Here is a 24424-nt window from a genome sequence, read left to right as displayed (position 1 = left end):
AAAACAAATACAATATTTAAAGCAGCTTATTCAATTTTGATCTGAGGGTAGAACCATAATTTATACCAATGAAAGACATATAGGTACACATCAGCCATACTGCAGCATATCACTGGGCAGATCAAAGTGGAAAAACTTTAAAGAAACCAATTTCTAAGGGCAAAGGGCTGATTATTGTTCAGGCTGGAGAAGAGACTGGATTTGTACCTAACGCTGTGTGCGTTAATATGCGTGTGAATTTTTAAATCAGGTGCATGTTTATAATTACAAAGTCAATTGTTATAACAATAACAGTAATGTAAGCCATAACGACTGTCTACTAAACTAATAACGAGTTAAAGATCGTTCAGCAAAAATATACAATGATTATTTTTATTTTAATTCGCCGAAAAATTCCTCTAAAATAATTTTTACGATAATTTTATGACATTTTTTCCAGCTGCGTATGTATTATATTTTGAGCTTGAACATCATGGACATTTATCATTTAATATAAATGATGTTGAAAATATAGCAAAAACTAAATTTTCAGAAGAAGTGTTATTAGAGGAGTGGATTAATATATGTAAACACGCGCAAAATTATAAAAACGTTTAAATCGAAAACGAACATTTGTTAGACACTATGCTATACCACTTACGCAATTTGTTGTTAATACTGGTTTATTCGGAGAAAGCTTTTCTGAGGATGAAGATTGTAATTCAAATTCAGGAATAGAGATCTTAGAATCATGCGAGGAATCATAACTAACTAACTAACTTTTTGTTTACACAAATAAATATATTACTTAATTGGTTAAAATAAACTACTTATTTTTTTGTATTATTAAAACCCTTACTTCCGGGTAATGTTAATAAATTGTAAGCATTGAGGAATTTGTTATTTATTAAAGTACTCCTAATATTTTACTAGTGAAAAATTATTTTAAATGTACCTGTTTCCGCCCGCTACTGGTAGAAACAGTCTGCCCACCAGCGTTAAACACTACGTCATATTCCCAAACTTAAATTTGTTGCACTCTAACTTCTTGCTGTATACTATTTATCTATTCTGTTCGTCTTCGGTGTGAGTAAATTTTTCATTCATATTCATTCCAAAGTTTTATTTGCGTAAGTTAATATTACAACCATATTGTTAAGTGGATGTTCAGTGGTGATATATTTTTTTAATTAACTGCGTGTTATGAAAATAGCCCGGAAAAATATTAATCCAGCTCCTGATTATACGAAATATCCGTTTTAGCGGATCAAAAATAATCGTTTAAAACTCACAATTATTTGTTCTCTCATTCTAATAGTTGTTTTACCGGCTGGTTTATAATTTTGTAAATTAAGTTGTTCAATGCCGTGAATAACGATATTCAGCTTACCTGATTAGTTTCACCGGTTTTGCGAATGGATATCTGAAAGTAAATAAGAATATTTTAGTTTTTTATGAACCTCCTATGCACTTCTAATTAAGTAAAAAATTATAACGTTGGAACTTCAGACATTTTTGAACGAAAAATAAAGCAACTAAGAGGTTAATTGCTCAAGAAAACATAGTAATATTCGTACTATACTTATCATAATATTGAATAAATCATATTAAAAAGATTTCTCTCTTGTTTATAAAAATAATGTTCATAATACCTATATTATGCAAAGTTACACCTAAAAGCAGGAAATCATTCTAGACGAAGATAACAGCGATTGCTAAAGTATGCGGTTTTAAATACCAGGTTTTTCCTGAATTTTTTGGAAGGAACTTGGTAGATAAAGCTAATCTACAAAATGTTAATTTTTAAACGTTAAACAAATTAATTGTAAATTTGCCACAAAACTAAATTTATAACAGATTAGATTTGCTTGTGGTATGTAAATTCCAAGGAAATTTAACACATCTTCCGTCTTATATAATATATACCCACAAATCTCCTAATGCTGCTTTATAAGATGAAAACCAGAGGTTGACTATTTTAAAGAAATTAGAAATTAAGAGTAAAGTTAATTAAATTATATAATATATCTATATATATAAATATATATATATATATATATATATATATATATATATATATATATATATATATATATATATATATGGTTTCAGTTGTTTTCCGGGTTTGACTCCGCGTTAAGTAGTTTTGGTTTTTTGAAAAACCATTGTTTTGGCAACGTTTCTGCAAGGTCATACTTGCCATTGTTCAGTCAGATTAGTTCAGCGTCTCGTTTCGTTTACCAATTCTCTCGATAATCGTACCTCCCCGCATTTAAAATAAACACATGCACGAAAACAAGCCACATGTAAAATTATGACATCCTACAACGGATAGAAATCAATCGAAAAGATTAGTGTGGTTTGACCCTTGAAACCTGAAAGACCTTAAACACCAACATTCAAATGAAGCCATCGGTCAAAATTAAATGAACAATAGTGCTTTTACAGTTTTTCTTGTGTTTTTTGTTTCTTTTTTCTCGTTTAGTTCGTTGTTTACTTATATTCTAAGATCTTTTCTATATGTAGTGAACTGATGATGCTGTTAAAAATTAAAACGAAATGTATTCAAATAAATCAATGAAGTAGTTAACGACTTTCATTTGCCAATTATTGACAGATTAAACCTGTGCTATTCACTATTGAATATATTTTAAATAAATAAATATATATATATATATATATATATATATATATATATATATATATACGAGGCATAAATCTGCCTTTGTTCTCGACTAACAGAGAGAATCTTTAACCATTTTACTTTTTCTCCTGTAATTGTTTTCTTCCTATTTATTATGTTTTTTTCCAACAAAAACAAACAAAAAATTTTGAATTTTAATTTCATTAACTAGCCATAAAACTAGTTTTATATTTCTATTTCTTCCACAACTATCAAAAAACAAATTTATGATTGTTGTTGTTTCGGGAAAAAATCGAAATATACTCGATTAAGCAGATTAAAATATCTTGAGCATTACGAGATATATGTAGGTACTTTTATTCTTTATATAAAATATTTTCGACTTCATTATATATCCATAAATTAAAAAGTAACATTAGTCTTTTGCAATAAGCGACAGATGTTAAGGCAGACACTGGATGGGTTCTCTGTAAATGAAAACGGCAACATTTGTTTCTTCTTTTTCATTTCTTGTAATTTTCAGTTTTTTTCTTCTTTAACGTGTTTCCGGCTTTTGATTTTTTTACGAATTTTTCTTTCAAATTAAATCTTATTTTTCTCTTTACCTTCTTGGAATGTTTTACAAATTATTATGAAATTATAACATTAAGAAGTGTCTTTCGTTGCATAAGAAATAGTAAATTGTTGCTGCACCAATTTTATACCACTGCCTTAAAATATAACATAAAAATATTTTTTGAAAAAAATCGGTAATTTGCAATTCACCTTCTGTATTGTTCCTTCTTCGACCGATGAACAATTATTCTGTCGGTAAATTCAAAGCCCACTTAACAAAATAAATGTCTATTATAAAACGAACATACAAATTCAAGCCAGGAATACCTCCCTGGAGATCTGATTCTTTCAATATTTATTAAAACATTCTTGGAATGGTCGACGATACTTTTGTGAAAAAATCGCATTCTCGGCAGTAAACAAAACACTTTATTAGCGATTAGAATCAAGGGAGCGATTGTGGGTAAAGGCGGAACATTATGACCGCTTAAGATGGAATACAATTAGCTACTACCGAGTTAGTTCCTCATTCAAATGGGTGTCGGGAGAGTGATCGTATCAACATCGAAAACTTTTAGTTTGAGAAAATAGGATGAGAGTGTGAAAAAGCATGCAATTGTAGAGTCAATTGTTAATTGTCTCAAGTATCAATTGCGTTTTAAATATTTGAGATTCTTGAAATAAATGCTGCACTACGAGACGAATGACTTTGGCTCGACTCATTTTTATAGAGGTCTACCTAATTTTTCCTTACAAACTTCAAAAACGAAGGTTTTTGTTTAAAGTTTGCCACATTTTAAGATTTTTGAATGTTTACTACTGCAGGGGCGTAAGAAATATCTCAATTTTTTTTTTCGAATAATATATCTTGCCAATCTTTCAAAATAGTTTTGGGTAATTATGGTACATTATTTGGTTTCGTAAATAAAAAGTAAAAAAAAATACAAAACAAGAAAATTCTTTTAAAAAAGTTTTATTGTAATGGTGCCTCAAAATGTACATCATTCACTTGGTAGCCACTTCGAAATTTGTGGAATGTACAACAATCAGTTTTTAATAAAGAAACAACTAATTCAGCTTGTAAATTTATGGATAATCGTAATATCATCCAATCTATTTGTTTCCCTAATAGAGTGAAGAATCCATAATTTTAACGATGCCTTACTTCGTTACTAACAGACTCCCACAAAATAGAAATATCAATGAAAAGTTATGTTAATTGTTTATGGAGATAGAATGCAAAATTAAGTTATCGATTTATTTGATTTCAGAAATTTTAGTTGGTATACCTATAATGAGATTATAGTATATTACTTTATGAGGCGGAGAAGCATGACTTTTCTTGACGCGCCCGATATTGGGGCAAGTCAAGAAAAGTAGCTTCTTTGCCGAATAAAGTATACTATTTTTTCTTCAAACGTAGCAATGTTCAACCATAAATAGTACAATTCATACGCTATTTTTACTCGAAATTAACTGTGACAACTATCAAAGTCGTCTAGATGTTAGAAATTAAAATAATTAAGTCGTCGGTGGGATTTGCGTCTCCCTCGTTACAGTTGTTTGACAGTTGTTTGCAATTATTAAAGGCAGCTTATTGTTGTTGCAACCGCAAGCGCAAATTTAGTGCGAAAATGGAAAACCTAAACCAAATTGAGTCCGCGGCTAATGATGCAGTAGCACGTTTGGGGCCCTCCAAGTCCGGAATAAAGTATCGGTTAGCGTACAAGCACTTCCAAGAGTGGTGCGATACAAGAGGAGTACGGCAAGTTACCGAAGACGTTTTACTGGCATATTTTAATATAATGGAAAATGAAAATAAATGGAAATCTTCTACAATGTGGTCACGATACTCTATGATAAAATCCGAGTTAGTTATTAGAAAAAATGTGGATATACTTAAGCTTTAATTTGTAAAGTTACGTGCCTTTCTGAAAAAAACAAGCGAAGGATATACTGCAAAGAAGTCTAAAGTTTTCACTAAAGACGAGTTAGATAAATTTTTATTTGAAGCGCCAGATAAGTTGTATTTAGGATTAAAGGTAAAAAAAAATTATATTGCAAAGCATGTAGTATACTCTACTAAATTATAAAAATATTTCAGATTGTTTTGTTAATTGGGGTTACCGGCGCCTGTCGAAATGGTAAAAATAAAGACTGTAGACATTGAGGATAAAGAAAATGTAATAATTATCAAAATCCCAGACAGTAAAACACGACAAATTAGATCTTTTACGATAATTGGTCAAAACTACATTAAACTGTATAAAAAGTATGCATCACTGCGGCCTGAAAATTTCACAGAAAACCGATTTTTTATCAAGTACCAAAATGGAAAGTGTTACCGAAGCGTCATGGGAATACATTCGATCAGCGCAGTAGCCCAAAAAGTAGCTAGTTATTTAAATTTAAAAGATGCAAGCGCAAATCTAGAATGCCTCAAACGACATGGGGGCTGGAAATCAAGCACGGTTTCCGAAGGATATATAGAGGATTCAATAAGAAATAAGAACGATAATGCTCAAAAAATTTTAAACCCTCATTATTCGCCAACATCGGGAATGATTGCTGAAAGTTGTTCTCGACCATCAGTATCATCAACAATTACCAATACGTATCAAGAGTCGGGAACAGTTTTGCACGGTTTCAATTTTGAAAATGCCTCATTAACCCTGCTGTCCCGTTCGATTCAACTACACAAATGTACTGTTCGGGTCAATATGACCCAACTATGGCTTACGCTTCTTAATCGAAATAAAATAAGCTAATAGTGCTAAACAAAACATTACTAACAAAAAATTATGGTTAATTAAACAAAAATGATGTTGTTATTGTAAATTAAACCTTATTAACAAAAACAAAAGGTATTTTTTTTCTTTCATTAACCAGAAAATCCTAATAACAAATATCTACAAGGAGTTCGGCCCTGATAGCGATCAAATCTACAACGTTATCAGCTGTCCCGAAATATAGTCATTTTAAATGGTAAAAACAAATCATAATTTAATATTTTATACCTCTACGACAAATTTAAGTGCATTAGTTAGTGCTGACAATATTATCTCAAGTGAGTAGCACTTCTTTTCGTATTATTTTTGTAACAATAACAAAATAACCTTTAAATAATACCTACGTAAAGAGATAACAAAAATTCCAGTTGGGTCTTGACCAGTTTTTTGGACCGGCCACAGGACCGGCTCAACTTCTGATCAAGAAAATTAATTAAAATGACTTCATACAACAATAATACTACACACAAGTCCGTTAAACGCAATTACTCAGATGTCGTAAATTATTTTAAACATCCAACAAAACAACAAGCAATAGTCATTTCTAGCATTGAAGGCACAAAAATCCATGATTACGTCGTAGCTGTTGGATCACTGGTGGGTCCAATTAATGTACTTTTTGCCTCAAGAATTGCTAACAATAGGATATGCATATATCTCTCTTCAAAAAACACTGTTGATGCTCTTCTTCATTCTCATAAATATATCGAAATAAATGGATGTCAAGTCGATGTAAGAAGATTAATTTCTCCAGCCCAGAGACTTCTAATATCTAATGCATGTCCTACAATCCCGAACGAAATAATTGAAGAAGAATTACAAAAACTTGGTATTCACACTGTATCTAAAATGACTTTTCTTCGAGTAGGTATGTCTGAAAGTGAGTACAGTCATGTTCTGAGCTTTAGAAGGCAATCATTCATTACACCCCTGGAAAATATGTCTATTCCTGACTCTTTTACCATAACTCATGATAATACTTCCTACCGAGTATTTCTCTTCATAGACGGATTCAGTTGCTCCAAATGTAAAACCATTGGTCATCAAGAATCAGAATGCGCTAACATTTCAAACCAAACTAATTCAACTATCCTCTTAGATTCAACTCAAACCACATCAACATTATCTAAACATCATCAACCTAATGATACCCTTTCAACTCCCCTCTCAAATTCAACTCTAATCACATCGTCATTATCTAATCCTAATGGACCTAATGATAAAATATCTCAATCTATGGAAACCGACCTCATCCAAAACATATCTAAAGAAAATCCAAACACTTCGTCTTCTTCTTCCAAAACAACATCACCGGCTGTAAATAGCACTGAAAATACTACGGAAACCGACATCATCCAAAACATATCTAAAGATAATTCAAACACGTCGTCTTCTTCTTCCAAAACAACAGCACCAGCTGTAAATAACACTGAAAATACTACGACACCAGAAACATCAATAACCTTAAATAATGCAGTCAATTCTAAACAGCTAAAAAGACATAGCATATCATCTCCTGAAATTAACGATGACAACCCAAAAACCGACTCATCCGTTTTTAATACCCCTAAACAAAATAAACCAAAAAAGAAACCCAAAACTTCTTCCAAAACCCCCCGCGAAGATGTCATCCACTCCCTAGAATCCATTAAAGACAAAATCGAAAATAGATCACCTCCATTTATACTAAACTTTAATGAAATATGTGATTTTATGGAAAATGTTTTAAACTCTCATAACCCTGAATTAACTTCTAAAGATTACTCCAATGAACCAGAGGAACTAATTCAAATCCTTAATTTTGTTTATTGTTACACCCAAAATTCTAGGTTAAGAAATAATATCACCCGACTAAAGAAAAAAATAAACCCTAACCCTTCTTCAGCTGACGAAACTGACGAATCGTCACTAGTTGAAAAATAATTAACGGATGACTAATTCATTTATAGTGCAATGGAACATAAATGGGTTTTATACCCATTATGAACAGTTAAAACTACTAATCGGCGAGCTTTCCCCTTTAATTCTTTGTCTTCAAGAAACCCACTTTAAACAAAATAACATAAATTTAAAAAATTTTCAATGTTTTAATAAAAATCGAATAGCTCAACAAGCTAGTGGTGGAGTAGCTATTTTCACCAGAACTGATTTGGAAGCTAAACCGATCGCGCTAAGTACTAATCTTGAAGCTGTAGCAGTCTCTATTACCTATCATAAAAAGATTAACATATGTAACATTTATTTACCACACCCTAGTAATCTAGATATGCACGAATTAAATAATCTTATAGACCAAATTCCACATCCTAAATTAATTTTAGGAGATATGAACTGCCACCACCCGGCATGGGGAAGTCACAAAACTGATAAATACGGTAACTTATTGAAAAACCTAATTGATTGTTCTGATTTATTGTTACTTAATACAGGGAATCCAACTAGATTTAATTCTTATAACGGTTCATTTTCCGCCATTGATATATCCTTATGCAGTCAATCACTCTCAACTACATTGTCATGGAACACTTTGAACTCATTATATAATAGTGACCACTTTCCAATTTCTATAACATCAGATCACATTCATCCCCTTGATTTCCCAATATATCAGTCCTGGAAATTAAAAAATGCAAATTGGGCATCCTATCAATCCTATATCAATAATAAACTTGAAAACTTCCATTTAACCAATGATATAAACTATGATATCACCTCTTTAAATAATATTATTATAGAAGCAGCTTTAGAAAATATAGGAAAGACAAAACCCTGTAAAAGGCAACCCGTACCTTGGTGGAATAGTGAAATTGCAAAAGCACTCTCATCTTGTAAACATGCCTTTAATAAACTTAAAAAACATAATACAGACGAAAACTTACTTAATTTTAAAAAACTCAGAGCTGAATCAAGATATCTTATGAAAAAAAGCAAAAAAGATACTTGGAAAGACTACGTATCGTCCATAAATTCATCAACACCTTCACAGGTTATTTGGTCTAAAATTTGGAAACTTAAAGGTACCAACTCCTTTAGGCATATCAATGCACTAACATATAATAATGAGATCATCACCTGTAAAAAAGCTATTGGTGAAACCTTAGCCGAAGTTTACCAAGAAAATTCTAGCGACCAAAATATAACGCCGGAATTCTTATTACATAAGCAAAATATAGAATCATTCGAAATCGTTGATAAGGAATCTGGTGATCCATTAAATGCTACCATAACTCTTCAAGAACTAAAATACTCTATTGTAAACTCCAAAAACACATCCCCAGGGCATGATGATATTCCACCAATATTCATAAAACACCTACCTTTCAGAGCAAAAATAATATTGTTAGATTTATTCAATACCTGTTTTTTAAATCATAAATTTCCAAAACTCTGGTCTCAGTCAATAACTATTCCCATTATTAAACCCAATAAACCCAAAGATATACCCTCATCGTACCGTCCTATTTCTCTTACATGCAGCATGTGCAAAATACTGGAAAAAATTCTAAATCTCCGTCTAACATGGTATTTAGAAACAAAAGATCTCCTTACCCCATTTCAGAGTGGTTTTCGCAAGGGACGGTCTACATTAGATAATCATATTTCACTGCAAACCTCAATCAATGAAGCCTTTGCAAACAATCAGAAGTTGATTGCAATATTTTTTGACATAACCCAGGCTTTTGATAGGACATGGAAACACTCTTTATTAGCAACACTTAATAATTATGGAATTCAAGGTAACATGCTTGCTTTTATAAAAAATTTTTTAAGTAATCGTTCTATACAAGTTAGAATAAATGGAATCATAAGTTCTCCAAAAACGCTAGATAATGGAATCCCTCAAGGATCCATTTTAAGTCCAACCCTATTTTTAGTGGCTTTTAATAGCATCATAAATGTAATCAGAGCTCCTATTAAAGCTAGCATTTACGCGGATGATATTGTTATTTACACCAAATCTAATAACCTAGTTTCAGCAACAAATATATTACAACTTATGTTAAATCGACTTCAAAATTGGGCATTACAAACCGGATTCAATTTTTCTGCAGAAAAAACTCAATACGTAATTTTTAGTAAAAATAACACTCACCATACAATTAATTTAAGATTAAATGATTTACCTATAAAACAGTCAACAGAAGTAAGTTTTTTAGGCCTAACTTTCGATAAAAAATTAAATTGGAATGTGCATATTAATAAATTACAACAAGCATGCCAAAACCGGTTAAACATACTTAAAATGTTATCTAATAAATTTTGGGGTGCCGACTGTAAAACATTAATTAACCTTTACAAATCACTTATTAGAAGTAAATTAGATTACGGTTGCATATCTTACGGTGCTGCAAGCAAAACTGCTTTAAAAAAACTAAATAGCATACAATCTACAGCTTTGAGACTAGCACTGGGTGCCTTCAGAACTAGTCCTATTAGTAGCTTACAAGTTTTAGCGAGAGAACCACCTCTATATATTAGACGCCAACAACTATCCCTAAACTATATAGGGAAAATATCAGCACAGAAACAACATCCAGTATTCTCCCAAATTTGCCATCCGAATATTGGTTCTACAAAACCAACTAAAAATAGTACTCCCCTTATAGAACGAATAAAATCTTCTAACTTTGATATGGATAAGCTAAATCGATCTCTACAAGTCAGTGTAAATTTTCCTCCATGGATAATCCAACCACTTACCATTGATTTAACCCTCACAAAATACCCCAAATCAACTACAAATCCGATTTTCATTAAACACTTGTACTCCGAAGTGATATCTCATTATCCTAATCATCTCCAAATTTTCAGTGATGCCTCTAAAGCTCATGACGGACATGCTGCTGCATACTACTGTAAATACACTACTCATACTATATCCATACCTACAAATTGCTGCATCCTCACAGGCGAGACCACAGCCATTTTGGAAGCCTTAATTTTCTTCAAAACGCGTAGTGAGAATAAATGTGTCATTATCACTGACTCATTAAATGCTCTATTAGGTGTAAAACAAATATACCCTACAAATCCAATATTTCGGGCTATAAAAAATGAGATAAATGTAATCCAATCAACTCGAAAAGAAGTAGCATTTATCTGGGTACCGTCGCATGTAGGAATAGCTGGAAATGAGAAAGTGGACAACCTAGCAAACACAAGTCGAATAAACTCACAATACACAACCAAATCAAGAAATTACCCCTACTCCGATCTTAAAAGCCTAATTAAAGACCACTGTATGAACATATGGCAAGACTACTGGAAAGATTCAGGAACCAAACTATATGAGATTTATCCCCTTGTGAAGACCATCTTGAATAATCCATCCAATAGAAGGGATCAAGTAATAATTAACCGACTAAGAATTGGACACACTGCACTGACCCATAGATTCTTAATCAACAAAGAACCTTCTCCAACCTGCAGAAACTGTTCTCTCCCATTGACGGTGAAGCATATTCTGACTGACTGCCAGTACCACGAAGAAACAAGAAGAAAATATGGAATCTCAGATGACATCAAAACCACCTTAACCATAAACACTGTCCATGTAATAAATTATTTAAAAGATTTACGTTTATATACATATATTTAATGTAAATAAAATGAACTTTTGTGTACGTTACTCCACTAATAACCCTTCGTGGTTGATGTGGATTATATGTTTTTTTCTAAATAAAAAAAAAAAAAAAATATCTACAAAATTTAATTTAGTTTACAACTGGGACAGTAATAAAAAGAATGGGTTTTACAAATATGTTTATGATATATATACAACATAAAATATTAGTCTTATTATCGTTTTTAGAACAAAATTTACAGCGTGATCGTTTAGCAGGTGGTGTTGGATTGTTCATAGACGGTTCACACGAACTAGAATTTCCATCTTCTCTACTCACTTCTGCTCGTGTCCTTTTTACCAGTTGTTGTGAGTCTTTGGTTCTTGGTAAATTTTTCCTGGAAAGGATAAGTGGTTTCGCCAGTGTTTTTCCCAATTCCTCAAGAAAAATTCGCCGTTTTGTAAGTTTATTGGTGTTCCATTGGGGATTTATTGATGTCCATGAAACGAACACGTTGTAGGCAGAAATGTCCAGCATATTATAAAAAACAATCATGGGCCAGCGATTTGTCTTTCTCTTACATGTATATGTAACAACAAGCTGATCTAGAGTATTCACTGCTCCCTTACTGGCATTATAATCTAAAATAATTTGGGGCTTTTTGTCATTTCTGTCACTAATAGCCTTTTCATGATGCAAAGTACTCGTAAGAACATTTTTATTCTTTTTAGGAATATAGTTAACAACAGTGGTATCTTGCGTGAAGTAAAAATACGAACTATGAACTTCTTTATTCGCAATTTGTGCTGGAAGCTCTGGTTTATTTTTTGTTATAGTCCCCAGCATTGTATTTTTTCTTTTTAGAAGAAGTTGGCCTAAATTGTACGATGTAAAAAAGTTATCGCAAGTAATATTGTGGCCTTTCAAATCATTAGTCAAGTCGCACACCACACGCATTCCCTGATTTCGTTCTGGCGCGGCACCTGCTTCTTTTCCTGTATAGATCTGCAATTTTAGAGCATAAGAACTTTTGGTGTCACATAAAGCCCAAATTTTTATGCCATATTTCGCTGGCTTCCTTGGAATGTACTGTTTGAAGGGACAGCGACCTCTAAAGGCTACTAATTGCTCGTCGATAGTAACATTTTCATCAGGGTTAAAAAATTTTGGTAGATTTTCCACCCATTTTCCCCAAATTTCACGTATTGCAGCAAGTTTATCTAATCGTCTCCTATCCTGTCTAGTAGTCTTGTTATCAAAACGTATCACTTGCGAAATTTTTGTAAACACTTCAAGGGACATTGTTGCTCGAAATATACTACGACCAGTTTCTTCATTCCACAAACTTTTAGTTGATTCACCATGGGACTTAAAAACTCCAGCTAACAATAAAAGACCAATGTATGCTTGAAAACCAATTTTATCCAAGTCTTTCCAGTTAGTTCCAAAAACATGCTGGCCTTCCATGTTTGTCATATTAATAATTTGGTTTGCAACTATGTCAGAAAAGAGCACGTCAAATGAATTTTTGATATCGAAAATTCGTGCACATGCGTACCTTGTAACTCCTAGAGCATTATTTATAACATTGGCCGTAGAAAAACGACCGCGTTGATAAGGAGGATCAAGCGACCACTGAATATTACCATCTTTCGAAGGAACTGTTACAGAAGGTTCTACAGGATGTGGTACATAGAATGGAATAACAGAATCATCACTACTTGTATGGTTTTCTGTTTCTGATATGTACTCATCACTGTCTGACACGTTCGCGAGCTCGCATGCGACATTATCAACATGCAAAAATAGACTGAAATGTATATGAATGGCATGAATGCGCTTGACATATCATCAGTGTCCTACCACTTGTCTATCACCCCCACTTCCTTCTACATGACGTGCCCTTCTACCTGACATCGTCCAGCTACACTTCAAATTTTTTACAAGTTCTAGCTTGCAGAAACTTGTTTTTATTTATAAACTTACATGACTGATAAACACTGTTAGAAAATATAAAACACTACACTGCCAACTAAACATACGTACACAGGAAATTTTTAACGGTTTAAACACGTGGGTCATATTGACCCGAACGTATCATAGGTAACAATTTAATTTTTATCAAAAAAATCAGGAAGTTGAAGTTTTATCTCATATGCAATTGAAAGACCTCAGATTAGGTAATAAAGTCACGGAATACCAAAACGTTACGCCGCGTAATAATTTGTAAAATAAGAAATAATTTTTTTTTTGGGTCAAATAGACCCGAACAGGACAGCAGGGTTAACTAATTGTACTTTTAATATTACTATAAATAAAAATGATGTTTAATTGTTGTTAATGACATTTGTATTGTTGCTTTGTGACATGTTTCATATTGTTGCCATGACAACATTTTTCCCTCCGCCATAAAGATATGGGAAAAAAAAACTGCTGCCGGCGGAGACATCAAACTTTGACAGGATCAAGTTAGATAATTAATGTCATCATTATTTGACTTTTGAAGAAAAAAACTTTTACAGTTTATTTTTATTACCTCTGCATTCAATACATTTTTGGTCAAATAAACATGGATAGACTCCCGCATGGCCGCTCCTTTTACATAAAAACATCAATTACTCTAGAAAAAAAAGTAAGATATTAAAGAAATGTCAACAAGGTTAGAAACAAAACTTAAATTACTGCTCTGAACAGTGGCGTATGTATAAGAATTCCTTTAAAAATTAAATAAGAATTAATGTTAAGTAGTAGATGTACCTACTGAGACATCTTATTATGTATATATCTTCAAACTTGATTTTAAGTTTTTAAGATTATTATATGTATATATAGTCTGATATATATATATATATGTATATATAGTCTGATTATTATATGTATATATATATATATATATTATGTATATAGTGAGGGGCAAAATTATGGAATAAATTTAATTTTTTCGAGAAGGGCGATTTTTGAGACAATTACCGAAACAGGTTAATTTTTATCTTCAAATTATGATTTTTTGCCGTTGATTATATATATATATAATCATATATACATATGATATATATATATATATATATATATATATATATATATGTATATATATATATATATATATATATATATATATATATATATATATATATATATGTATATATCATACTAGTGACGTTATCCATCTGGACGTGATGACGTAATCGATAATTTTTTTTAAATCAAAATAGAGGTTATTTAATTAATAACAGTAGGTATAACAAGTAATAAGTAATATAACGTCGGTTAAGAGTGTAAATCTGCTAAGTCCACTTTTTGGACCTTTTGTGATTTTTGCTTAGTCATAATGTAGATAACATTTCTCATTATATAGTGAAATCTGATAACTCCGTTTTATTTATATTTTAGTACAATTTGGTCGCACGAAATTATGCTTTATAATATCGCCGAAAACGTAAAGTGAAATTATGACAAGTCCGCTGTTATTTAGTCAGTTGTTATGGTAAATCGATGACATACAGACAGAAGTTATTGCAATAGTAAGGTTATAACCATATTTTATCAAATTTATTAATTCAAAATAGCTTTCGTTTGTGTAGAATACTGAAACGTGAGTATTTCTTTCATAAAATAAAATAATATGAATATTATTGTGTTTTATGTGTATAATATGTTTTCTGTTATTTTACTGGTTTTGAACCACACGTGTTTGTGCATGGACTTGGCAGCTTTTATTATTTATTAATTTCTCATGATCAGAAAATGCATGGACTTCAATAGTTCGTTTTCTATCTACCGGCTATACATTTTTTTGAGCAAATCATAATAATATTATTAGAATAGTTTTAAAATAAATAAACAGAGTTTTCTTTTGGTTATAGATGTCTCGTGGAAAAAAAAAATGGTCGATTTGGTTATTGCTCTTGAAAATGATATTGACATCAATGAAGAATTTGAATTAGAAAATGTTGTAATAAAAGAAGTTTGTAATGAGTTTTTAACTCCAAAATCGAGTAATGGCGAAGAGTTTTCTGACGAGACCTCAATAATAGAAGAAAACACACACGTAACTGATTCTAATGTTATCGACAGTAATACGAGTTCATCGCATTAGGATGTAACTGAGATTGAGAAAAACTTACGTATCAGTGACAGTGAAGATAAAAGTCCATTAAAACTGGTTCCATATTCAGATAGTTCTGATAGTGATTGCGTATTTAAAGGATATCCAACAAAAAGCCAAAAGAGAAGAAAAAGGTTTCAAATAGGTAAAGAAAATTGTGTTTCACAACAAAATCTTAAAATCCACAAGGGAACTAAGTTCCTGTAGTTGGCTGTATACCATATATTAAAAAATTTTTAATAAAATCCTTTATAAAAAGGTATATAAAAACCCAGTCGGGCTATGTTAAATAGACAAAACGTTTTCGGAATAAACATTCCATCATCAGTGTAATAAAAAAAGTATTTAACCACTTAATTAAAAAGAACATGAAATATTTTAAATTTTGACTAAGGTTAATGTAAAATGTGGTTAATACTTACAGGTTAATACATGAATGTAGCCACTAATTATGGGGGTAAAAACCCTTTAAAAATTACTAATTGAAATTTAGTTTACATTATGTCTTGTTTAAAATTAAGATGGTAAAGTTACCGTTGGATTGGTAACATGGCGACATATGACTCTACATTAAGTTGCGAGTCCTGAGACGGTATGTCTACGAGGACTTTATGAAAGCAACTGATTGAAATGACAATCTTGACAGGTTATGACGGAAGTTGTAACAGAGCAGTCAGTGTGACTGTATGTGTCTATTTAAGACAGAAGCCAACGTTATTTAAAATTGTGAAAGTTGAAATAAAAATAAAAAAAATAAAAAATTATAACAGTATCGACCATCAATGTTGTTGTTTTAAATTATGTATGTGAGATGAAATTGTGGTGAGAAAATTATGTGATTATAGTTAGGCAACCAACTGTACAAGTGTCAAGTGGTGTGGTGAAAAAGATTCTAATATAAGGCCCTTGATGTTTCAATAACATTTGGTACCTGGAAAATGGAAACTAGACACAGGTGGAAAGTTGGGTTCTTGAAAAAGTATAGGAATTAATATATTTAATATGTGAGAATGTTATTGAGTGAATGAATTAAAACTATTGTAATATAAATTTCATGTAAAATTTGGCTTATAACTCAATTATATAAGGCCCTGTATGTCAAAAAGCAACATTTGGTACCTGGTAAATGTAAAACTTTTTGAGTTACAAGTTCATGAATATAAATATCTGCTTAAGTGTTAACAGACTGAGTGATGTAGTTATATTTTGTGTGTTGACAAATATATGAAATGGACCAAATTTGATGGTTGGAAGTGGTTTTGTAATATATTGATCGTAAAGTACTCAACTTATAACTTGAGAAAAGGCCCTATCTGTTATAAAGCAACACTAGGTACATAGGAAAAATAAAAGATTAAGTTATAAGTTGGTAAGTTGAATGAACTATTGGTCTATATTGACCATAATAGTAAAATGAAATTGTTGTAGGTGGCTCTGTTAAATTTGAGTAAAGAGAATGAAAATTAAGGTGTTTTTGAGAAAATTGTGATAAACGGAAAGACTGACTGAATGTAACAGAGCCACCTACAACAATTTCATTTTACTATTATGGTCAATATAGACCAATAGTTCATTCAACTTACCAACTTATAACTTAATCTTTTATTTTTCCTATGTACCTACTGTTGCTTTATAACAGATAGGGCCTTTTCTCAAGTTATAAGTTGAGTACTTTACGATCAGTATATTACAAAACCACTTCCAACCATCAAATTTTGTCCATTTCATATATTTGTCAACACACAAAATATAACTACATCACTCAATCTGTTAACACTTAATTAGATATTTATATTCATGAACTTGTAACTCAAAAAGTTTTACATTTACCAGGTACCAAATGTTGGTTTTTGACATACAGGGCCTTATATAATTGAGTTATAAGTCAAATTTTACATGAACTTTATATTACAATAGTTTTAATTCATTCACTTAATAACATTCTCACATAGTAAATATATTAATTCCTATACTTTTTCAAGAACCCAACTTTCCACCTGTATCTAGTTTCCATTTTCCAGGTACCAAATGTTATTGAAACATCAAGGGCCTTATATTAGAATCTTTTTCACCACACCACTTGACACTTGTATAGTTGGTTGCCTAACTATAATCACATAATTTTCTCACCACAATTTCATCTCACATACATAATTTAAAACAACAACATTGATGGTTGATACTGTTATAATTTTTTTTTTATTTTTATTTCAACTTTCACAATTTTAAATAACGTTGGCTTCTGTCTTAAATAGACACATACAGTTACACTGACTGCTCTGTTACAACTTCCGTAATAACCTGTCAAGATTGTCATTTCAATCAGTTGCTTTCATAAAGTCCTCGTAGACATACCGTCTCAGGAGTCGCAACTTAATGTAGAGTCATATGTCGCCATGTTACCAATCCAATGGTAACTTTACCATCTTAATTTTAAACAAGACATAATATAAACTAAATTTCAATTAGTAATTTTTAAAGGGTTTTTACCCCCATATTTAGTGGCTACATTCATGTATTAACCTGTAAGTATTAACCACATTTTACATTAACCTTAGTCAAAATTTAAAATATTTCATGTTCTTTTTAATTAATTGGTTAAATACTTTTTTAGGACACTGATGATGGAATATTTATTCCGAAAACGTTTTGTCTATTTAACATAGCCCGACTGGGTTTTTATAAACCTTGTTATAAAGGATTTTATTAAAAATCTTAAACTTACGGAACATAGATCTCCATACCTAGGTCGAGGTCTTAAAAACGGTAAATGGACGTATAATATATAAAGAGAACCACGTATCATGAAACCGAGGTGCTCCTGTAAAAAAAACTACTAACCAAATGAAGTACACATTAATTTCAGAAACAGTTCGAAAAAATATTTTTGATTATTTCTGGAGTTTGGAATGGGGAGCCAAAAAAACACTTATTGATAGTGTTGTGTCATTTTTACCAATCAACAGACCATGAAATAGAAAAAATCGTGACACTTTCAAAAGATCTCAATCAATTCAATATCATTTAAGAATGATGACAATAAACTAAGAGTATGCAGGACCATGTTCCTTAACACTCTCTCAATTGGTAGAATGGAAAAAGAAATCAAAATAAGCTAAAGAAAACAGAGTAAAAACAGAAAGAAACCAGAAAAGTAAGCCATTTGAACAGGAACGGTCAGCGCTTAAAAGTTTTATAGATTCAATTTCTAAAATGGAATCTAATTATTGTAGATCAACTAGCACTAAACAATACCTTCTACCAGATTGGCAGTCTAAAAAAAAATTATACAAATTTTATGTTGATGACTGGTGTAGAACAAAATCTATCAAACTACTCTCTATTATAACTTTCAATGAAGCATTAGATTCCGAAAAGATTTCTTTATTCCGACCAAAAAAAGACCAGTACGAAAAATGCGCTGCATTCAAAGTAGGGCATATATCTGAGGACGAATACAATTTACATCAAATTAAGAAGAATGAGGCACGTCAAGAAAAGGATCGTGATAAAGTTATTTAAACTCTTGTTTTCACTGTTGACTTACAAACTGTACTGATGGCTCCTAAATCAAAAGTTTCGAGCCTTTACTATAAAACAAAATTGTGCTTACACAATCTTTGTTTCTATAACTTAAGGAATAAAGATGGATTTTGTTACATTTGGAATGAGACGAAAGGTAATGTTTCTACAGAAGAGTTTGCCACCATCTTTTCCGACTTTATCACCAACAAAATTTTGCCTACACTTGATCGAACTACTGATTACGGAGACACAAAAATAATTTTGTATAGCGATGGCTGTAACTACCAAAATAGAAATGTAACTGTTTCAAATGCCTTACTGAATACAGCTGTGAAGGAAAACATTACTATTGAGCAAAAGTACTTAAAAGTTGGGCACACTCAAATGGAGGCAGACTCCATGCATTATACAATTGAAAGGTGTTTAAAGACCAAAACAATCATTGTGCCAGCAGATTACGTGGGACTATGTCTATCTGCCCGAAAGATCCCCAAAAAATATAATGGGACTTATTTAAATTATACATTCTTTAAGTCAATGAAGAAACTTGAGTTCCTGAAAAGTATCAGTCCTGGTAAGAAAAAAGGTGACCCAAAAGTAAGTCTTCACAAGTATTTATTTTATGTAAATTCTTATTATGTAATTATTTTAGGTTGTAGATGTGCGTGCGTTAAGATATAATGCAAATGGTCAAATTGATTATAAATTACGGTTTGGCGATGATTGGAAATTATTACCTCAGAGGCTCAGCTCCGGAATTGTACCTTGTTCATTATTTCAACTAGACCAACTTTATTCTGAAAGACTGAAGATTTCAAGTAGGAAGTATAATGATCTACAGGATTTAAAACATATTTTACCTAATGACTATTATACTTTCTACGATGATTTACCCCATGAATAATATTATGTAAAACAATAACATAATTAAAATGATTTTTAATATAGCACATTGTATACTGGCTTATAATTTTATTTGTCAAGTCCAAAAGATTTAATATTACATATTATAAGGAAATTTTGCTAACTCCCAAAAAGTGTAAATAAAAATTAATTGCGTTGATAAAATCGGTTTATGGATGTATACATATATTACTTGGAATTATATTTGATGTTATAAATATTGCTAATTAATAGAACAATGATTTTTCATTGCTGCTACAGTTTTTATGCTCTCCTATAAAATCTGTTATAATGGACTTAGCAGATTTACACTCTTAACCGATGATAAACATTAACATAATTATTTGTTCAGCGTGGCCAAAAAAATATTTAATTTTTGAATTATGCATATAAATTGTGTAATATATAATACATTTTACTGCTGATAGAAAACAAAAAAAAATGTTTATTAAACTACTTAATTAAAATTTATTTGTGATTTAAATTAAATGATCAAATTTCCTCCGACCTACCTCTTAGAAGTAATCGAACCGAGGACGACAATATTCTTGGCCGTTATAGATGATTTCTGTAGTTATATTACGGTGGATTTGATTACATAAATCTTGCATTCTTTTGCAAAACTGCATTCGGCGATCTGGATCATCCTCATTAATGTCCTGGACATAGGGATGATATTTCTCTTTATTTAGTATACGTAAAACAGACCTAATAGAAATGTTTGTAAGAGCTGCAATGTACCTTGAATTAATCTGAAGACTCTTTGCCACTCTTAATAGTACATCAAGTTTCATATTACCATTTACATGTTTCACGTGTATAAGTTCTATAAGTTTCCTCTCAATTTTACTAGCAATGAACTGTGTGGTGGGCTTTTTAGGATATTTTAAATTAAATAAATTACATATTTCTTGTTGTGTTCTGGTTCTATCCTCATATTAAATTATAAAATGTGCTTCAATTCTTTGTGTTTCCGTTAATGGGGCCATTATTTATTTATTTCATTTAATATGTTAGTTGTTATGAGAGAAAACTGACATCAATCCAATCCAACTTGGATTCTAAAAACTAGACTTTTTGCTATAAGTATTTCTTGTTAGTTGTCACCATTTAGATGGCTAATATTAATTTTTTTTTGTTTAGTAGAAAGAACATTAGTACTTAATATTTATTAATAAACTTCTAGTGTAGTGGACAAGTATTTTGATAGTGGACAAAATTAGGAATTTATTCACTTCCCATTGAATTTAATACATTTTAAGAAATTAATGAAGATGATCTGGAGCGCTGATCGACCACAAAATTTACAATATTTAGAAAAGATAGTTAATATGTTAATGTTAATATTGCTGAAAACATATTTGAATAACCTCTATTTTCATTTAAAAAATCATCGATTACTTTATCACATCACTACATCAGAATTTAAATCTAAATCGTCCTTGTCTGGGTACTTGTCTCTAAATTTGGCCATTATTGTATATACAGGGTGGTCCTTAAGTAATTGTACAAACAGAAACCGTAGATTCTGCACTTTAAAATATTACGAGTTAAGCCAACTTGCTTTAATAAAATGTTGATATTAAAAAAGATACAGAGTGTTAAATGGGAAATTTAAAATTTTAATTTTTGCTATAACTTTTACGTTTGTAAATATTTTTCGACAAAACTTTACAGTTGGATGCTTTTGAGTAGGATAAATTATAATTTTATACATACTTTAATGTAACTAATAGAGGGCGCCACATATGCCACATGTGTGGCATAAATTTGCGCCTAACGTTTTTGCTCTTTAAGTTAGCTCTATCAGTGTTAAAAAATATTAAAGATGCATTATTTTTACAAAAAAAAGGTATACTTGTTAGTAACCTAAAAATTCAACCGTTTTCAAGATAATCCCATTTTATAAGTCAGCTGCATAATAATTCTTAGTTTGATATTTGTACGGTAAAGCACTGAATACCTGTAGATAAGCATAATTCATAGTTTATTCTTATTAAAACACCTTAAAGATGATAATGTAACATAATAAAATGCTTTGTTATGGCTGCTAAATGTCTGATTGAAGAAAAGATTCTTCATCTTCTTCTTTAGGTGCCGTGTCCGTGTTCAGATGTTGGTCGTCATCATGTTTACAATTTTCCTTTTCTATGGCTTTCTTAAGTTTCTATAATAGCATTGTATTACTTTTTCTTTATTGTAAAATGCTGAAAACCCAAAATATGTGATTTATGCAAGATGGTACATCACCACATTCTAGAGAGAAGGCAGTTAGATACAGCAGATACTTAAATACAACTTTTCTGAACGTTGGATTGGTCGTGGTAGTCATATTCCTTGGCAATGTGGTGAGATATTGATATAATTATTTAATTCATAAAAAATCCGAAAAATATACTTATTATTCATTACGTAAATTGTTTACTCATTTTTATTAGGACAAATAAAAACTAGAGCACAGTATTAAATGACACATATGTGTCTTGTTTCATAATACTTTTGCTACAAATCTAAACTTAAAGACTAAGCATTTTTACAAAAACATCATCGTTGGCCTAATAACCGATATTGTTATAAATATAGTTAACACAAGGGCAATTTAGTTCAGCATAATATTAGTTCGTTACTAAATCATAATAGTCCATTTGTTTGAGATGTAATTATAGTTACTCGTAAGCTGTAACGTAATCATATAAATAAGTAATGTCATCGATAGGTTATTCCGTGTGTATATAAGTAACAAATGAACGAGATACATCACAGTTTAATACATTATTTAACCTCTGCGACATACAAGATGTAGTTCCATAATATACCATAAGATTTGGATATGTATCCAAAAGAATATTATTCATCCATTATACATTATAAGTAGTGATACTTATTTATTACTCTGATAGTAAATTAGGTGAACCGCAAATTCAAAGCCTCTTACTAGAGACTTTTAACGACGCTAGAAGTATCTTTTTACTTCAACATGCATCTACGATTCACCTTTAAAAATTACTATCTTTTTCGCTCTTTACGTAGAGAAACACGTTTAAATGAAAGTAAAAGATTGCATTTCATTTCAATCGGAACTCCACCATTGCTCTACACGTGTTTCGAGTTATTCAATTCATCATCAGGAGCACTTGTGGAAGTACAACTGAAATGAAATGCAGTCTAGTATTTGGTTATTATGTATAACCAAAATAACAGCCAGGTACGCTAGCAGCGACATCTATACGAAGTAACAAGAAGTCCAGAGACCTCTCTGTGATAGTAAATTAGGTGAACCGCAAATTCAAAGCCTCTTACTAGAGACTTTTAACGACGCTAGAAGTATCTTTTTACTTCAACATGCATCTACGATTCACCTTTGAAAATTACTATCTTTTTCGCTCTTTACGTAGAGAAAGACGTTTAAATGAAAGTAAAAGATTGCATTTCATTTCAATCGGAACTCCACCATTGCTCTACACGTGTTTCGAGTTATTCAACTCATCATCAGGAGCACTTGTGGAAGTACAACTGAAATGAAATGCAGTCTAGTATTTGGTTATTATGTGTAAGCAAAATAACAGCCAGGTACGCTAGCAGCGACATCTATACGAAGTAACAAGAAGTCCAGAGACCTCTCTCTGATAGTAAATTAAAATGAAATGAAATGCAATCTATTACTTTCATTTAAACGTCTTTTTCTACGCAAAAAGCGAAAAAGATAGTAATTTTCAAAGGTGAATCGTAGGTGCATGTTGAAGTAAAAAGATACTTCTAGCGTCGTTAAAAGTCTCTAGTAAGAGGCTTTGAATTTGCGGTTCACCTAATTTACTATCAGAGAGAGGTCTCTGGACTTCTTGTTACTTCGTATAGATGTCGCTGCTAGCGTACCTGGCTGTTATTTTGGTTATAATAACCAAATACTAGACTGCATTTCATTTCAGTTGAACTTCCACAAGTGCTCCTGATGATGAGTTGAATAACTCGAAACACGTGTAGAGCAATGGTGGAGTTCCGATTGAAATGAAATGCAGTCTTTTACTTTCATATATATATATATATATATATATATATATATATATATATATATATATATATATATATATATATATATATATATATATAATATATATAAAATTTATGTACCTACCTAATATATAATAGGCTATAAGAATATTAACGATATATAGCGGTAAAATGTTACTTGCATCCCTTTAAATACACATTAAATATAATTCGGAATAAAATTTCAAATTAAATATTTATTTAAAAGATTATTTTTTTTTATTAATTTGTTCCTATTAATTATACAACTCATAATACACACAGATTTTGATTTCAAATATTTATTTGGGCCTTGAATAGTGAGCTTTTGTGT

At 31.0% G+C, this 24424-nt stretch overlaps 1 protein-coding gene across 4 annotated transcripts in view; it reads right to left on the bottom strand.

Annotated features, from left to right (window-relative positions):
- klu (zinc finger protein klumpfuss) overlaps positions 1 to 24424 on the bottom strand; it is a 319177-nt gene that overhangs the window by 130906 nt on the left and 163847 nt on the right. For all 4 annotated transcript variants that reach the window (XM_072532132.1, XM_072532131.1, XM_072532130.1 and 1 more), the window contains one exon: positions 1370 to 1402. The gene's annotated coding sequence lies outside the window, so the exon portion shown is untranslated. The remainder of the gene's footprint in view (positions 1 to 1369; positions 1403 to 24424) is intronic.

This window comes from Diabrotica undecimpunctata, chromosome 5 (assembly GCF_040954645.1).
Source record: "Diabrotica undecimpunctata isolate CICGRU chromosome 5, icDiaUnde3, whole genome shotgun sequence".
In the NCBI taxonomy this organism is placed as follows: domain Eukaryota; kingdom Metazoa; phylum Arthropoda; class Insecta; order Coleoptera; family Chrysomelidae; genus Diabrotica; species Diabrotica undecimpunctata.
This window is presented reverse-complemented; position numbering and strand designations above follow the sequence as displayed.